The sequence below is a fragment of the Penaeus japonicus genome, unplaced genomic scaffold (genome assembly GCF_977035675.1).
Source record: "Penaeus japonicus unplaced genomic scaffold, GWHDUDI00000001_assembly GWHDUDI00000003, whole genome shotgun sequence".
Lineage (NCBI taxonomy): Eukaryota > Metazoa > Arthropoda > Malacostraca > Decapoda > Penaeidae > Penaeus > Penaeus japonicus.
This window is the reverse complement of record NW_028234405.1, coordinates 50,103,445-50,108,444: the sequence shown is the minus strand read 5'-3', so window position 1 is coordinate 50,108,444 and position 5,000 is coordinate 50,103,445. Positions and strand designations below refer to the sequence as shown.

At 32.1% G+C, this 5,000-nt stretch overlaps 1 protein-coding gene across 1 annotated transcript in view; it reads right to left on the bottom strand.

Annotated features, from left to right (window-relative positions):
- LOC122247843 (sodium/calcium exchanger Calx) overlaps nucleotides 1–5,000 on the bottom strand; it is a gene marked incomplete in the record, with an annotated part of 135,322 nt that overhangs the window by 12,556 nt on the left and 117,766 nt on the right.

The following is a 5,000-nucleotide window of genomic DNA, read 5'->3' as shown; positions in this document are numbered from 1 at the left end:
GGCACAAATTAACAACTGGAAAACAAATGGCTAATGTTAATCCTAACCGCACAATATCGAGAATTACAAAATATGTCTAAAATATAATCTGATCTTAATCTAAATTGATTTTACACAAATTATAGATTATCTACAAGTTCAGGATGTTTATCAGAAATTCAACTGACAAAATTAAACAGTAACAATAAACTACATGCTTTACAATTTCTAACTAAGCAGGCAAACCATTCCGAATTATGCAAATTACATGCATAAAAGTACAGCCTAAGATACAGTACAACACATGTACTGAATACGTATTACTTCACAGCAATTACAGTACAATAAACTTCAGCAATAAAGACTTAAAGATATACACATGCTACACACAAGCATATAATATCCACTACAGCAAAATGAACTCATGCAACAACTGAAAGAAATCATGCATTAAATAACCATGCAAAGAGGTCCTATGTACATAACCTTTGACAAAAGAACATTACATACCTAAAATAACACGAGAAAAAAACAACATGTTTTCTCTACAACCAGAAATAACATGCAGAGATTTGAGTCAGTACCAGGCACGCTAAACTATATATATCTTTATAGTTCAGTAAATCATACAGCAACGAATTTGCTTCCTTCATTTGTAAAAAAAATAAATAAATAAATAAAAAGCTGTAGAGAAATAATATATACTTTTTTCATTACGCATTCACTTCTAGACGCAATACTCACCAACCAAAATATTCGAGTCAAAATTTGAATCGAATCACAAACCAAACCTTCTAATTGCAAGAAAAAAGAAAAGAAAAACTTTCACGGGAATCAAGGCATATAAATACAAAATTATTCTTGCATTGCAGAATACTTGCAACAACATATGCAACAGGATCAAAATTTATTTTTCATAATACTTTCTACATTCATGCCTTTATAGCTTATGTACAATACAGGTCATAAAATACATATTTCATTCATAGAAAGCTCAATAAGATATACTTTGTACAGAGAATTGGTAAATTTTACTAAGATGCAATGGGTTTCAAAATTATATATATATATAATATATACATATATATATATATATATATATATATATATATACATATATATATATATATATATATATATATATATATATATATATATACACATATATACATATATACACACACACACACACATCGTATTCATCTATATATAATCTGGTAATCATATGATGTTTCCTTCAGATCAACACGAAAATTACCAAGACATATTCTGTCAAGACAAAGAGCATAAGCCATTTATGGACGTGTTAGTAAAATTTACCAGGAAAAAAATAGATAGAAGAATAAAAGAATAAACGTCAAACTAATGTAAAGACTCACACGTTACTTCAATAAAAAATCACTGAAGATAATAACAACAACAAAACCGAGTAAAAACACTGTACTATATACACGGTCATTCTGTACATTAATTATTCTGAATGTTGGAGATGAATGAGGAATTCAGTTAATATGTACTAACTGGCAACGAACGTGTGGATGATCTATGAAGAGGAAAAAAGAGCATAGAAAAAAAAGATGAAATGTTGCACGCGAGGAAACTTCAGAAACTTAAAGGAATATCAATGGAGAATATGCATGTATACTTGTACAAACACATATATACACACACGCACACACATGCATATGCGCGTGCACACACACACACACACACGCGCGCGCGCGCGCGCGCGAGGAGGGGCGCAATTATTATGTTGTCGTTTTAGAGTGCATATACACTTTTTTGCGTTTCCGAGGAAAATTCTAAAAAAAAAAAAAAAAAAAAACCCTGAAAACCCACTGATTTTTATATATATATTTTTTGCTCCCCCCACCTCTAAACAAAAACGCCGCGCACCTTCCGGGTATTCATGGGACAGGTCGGGCAAAATTGGAAAACAATGGTACTAATCAGGCAGAAACACCAGTGAGCTCACATGTTGCCGGACAAAATTGGGATATTTCAGGACGGGGGGACTCAACCCTCAGCAGTTACGCCCCTGCGAGCGCGCGAGCCACACACACACACAAACACACACACACACACACACACACACACACACACACACACACACACACACACACACACACACACACGCACACACACACACGCACACACACACACACACACACACAGAGAGGGCCGTGCATAGGGAGTGGGTAAAATATGGATTTAGTTACTAACCTTAAATCAAATGTAAAATACTTCTCCCATAAAACCTCTTATACGCACACACTAACGCCCTTACTATCCAAAGTTATAAGGCAAAATACGTGTAAACATATTAAACTATTAAACTATTAAACAAAGCCTTTTCAGAGAAACTGTCTCTCTTCTTTAATTACGCTATCCATATGGTATACATTCTATGCATAAAAAAAACTACCAAAATAACGGCTGAAGCATGATTCAAAATTAAGATGACACTTCTAGTCCAGTACACGAAGTAGTCAAAAAAAAAAAAAAGCTGTGCAATATTTATACTCAAGCAGGCATCTATTATAATAATCTATTGCCTATCATTCTGCAACAAGTAGCAAATCTTCAACGATGCCAAAACAACCAGGGTGACGCAGCCGATACTCACACTATGCAGGTATTTGTCAACACCCTGTAAATGAAGGTTAAAGTATTCTCACATTCAGCCTCACATACAGCAGTGATAGATTCCAGACACTCTGGTGAATGCATGTCACAGCTGATGTCTATTATTTTCTTGATATTATAATTCATAACATAATTGTAAGCATCATAATACAGCAAATCCAGGACAAATGTGGGGTGGTGGTGTGGGGGGAGGGGGGAAATACAGTAACATAATATGTATAACTAAGAGTAATATCTATTTTTAATTAGTGAGTTAACATCCTGAGACAGCGAGAAATGTGACATGTGTGATAAAAAAAAGGAGTTACGAGAAGCACTTGCTAGTGAAAAAAGAGAAGTTTCCATGTCAATATATAAACATTTGTCTTTTTTCATTAGAAGGGCATTTCATTAGTATCAATCCCTTAATTCAGGAGTGCATACAGACCATCACAATATCCAAAGAAATGAAGAAATATATCACATAAAAACTACTCTTTTCACTTGTCGTGCATTGAGGTGATGGTGAGAGAGAGCACGAGACACTGGACAGGTGCCAGAAGAAGCATACAGATTATAGACATTTTAGATTAAGATAATGCCTGTGTCACATACACCCTTCTCTTATTAGATAGTTTGGAAGACTAAAACTCTGGTTCATTACGCGAGCATTGTTATGTACAATTTGAGAAGTAATTTCAGTATGAAAGAATATTTAAAAAGTGACCCGAGAGAATTCATTTCAGATGTCTATATCCAAACGAAATTTGCAACAACAGGTAATCCTCTGTTGCGAAAATCACTGACGCAAAATGTACCACTCTAGTACCTGGTTAGATAGTAATCAAAATATTGCAGTATAGATTGACTTGGTTATACCACGAGTATTAATTAACACACGGTGAAATAAAATCAGGAATAAATTCTACGCCATGAGCCATTTTACAAAAAAAAAAAAAAAAACAATAATAAAAAAAAAAAAAAAAAAAAAAAAAAAAAAAAAAAAAATCGTGAGATAAAATTACATAGGATGTTACTAGTGTTACTACTGTATCGCACCTCCCAAAAAACTGTAACGCTGTATCACTATACATGTGGTGTATGCAAAGTATTTCCAACTGAATTTACCATTTCTCTGGTATGTTTAAATGGGAAAAAAAATCTTATCTTATAGATCTTACAAATGCTTGTGAAATTGCACGAGAAATTTGAACTGGTTTGCAATAAATACTACATATATTTAAGAAAAAAAAAAAATCGAGCGTGAAAATAAATATTTGGTTTTATACTTTCATAATTAATTTCAATACTAATCATACCTTTCCAAGAATAATTAAGATCGTTCCAATAAATCTCTCACACTAAATAAGATATTCCCATTTAACCATAACAGAAAAATGACTTTTAAAACATTTATATTCCCTGAAGGAAAAAAAAAGGGAAAAAAAGCAAAAACACGTATCATAATTTTAGATGCAGTAAGAAAACATCATATTAAATACATTTAAAATTTCCGGAAATTCCATGAACCACAAGCATTAATTAAAGAAGGAAACATTGCGTATATACTGTTTTTCTTGATGCAAAACACACCTAGCGATTCCAACAAATGCATTTCTGATACAGAACTCAACTTAAATATAAAAAAACACATTCTTTTATATCATCTTTAAGTTACAGACATCAAATTATGTACATCAATGATTCACATGCGTCGAAGCCTTAAATTCATGACAATTATATATAAAAAGAGAGAGAAAAAAACATTTAATACAGAAGATTTAAAGAATTATAGTCATTACACATATACATAACAAAGGTTACACGATATATATAAAAAGCATACTATGTAAAAAATAACAATATCTAAAAGAGTTGAAACACTCCATTCGCCTTAATATAAATATAATAAATAGATGAATCCTTATCATGAATATATTGGCATTCGTTACAATATCAATAACCAGTTGTTTGAACATCACATGAATCATAATCTATCAAAAATATATGATAATGATAAAGAACAGAGAGAAAAAGCAAATTCGCAACAACACCCACATGAGCAACAATAAAAGCAAAAAAAAAAAAAAAAACACCAGCAAACACCAACATGAAACAGCAATCCCCACACCTGTAAGCACTTATTTTAATTAATTATTACCTACAAAGTGTTTCTAATGAGGAAGAAAAAATCCTGCTTTACACACATACACTATAAAAAAAATATCTACGTTTGTGTATAGGAAAATTGTACTATATTCAGGAATATATTGAATGCCACACTAATTAACGAATGATATAAAAGCACAACGTTTCGAATCCCTTTCACACGAAGCATCTCGTTTCGTTTTTTTTTTTTTTGCTTCGTCTGAAAAGCAATCGAACCGACGTCAAGA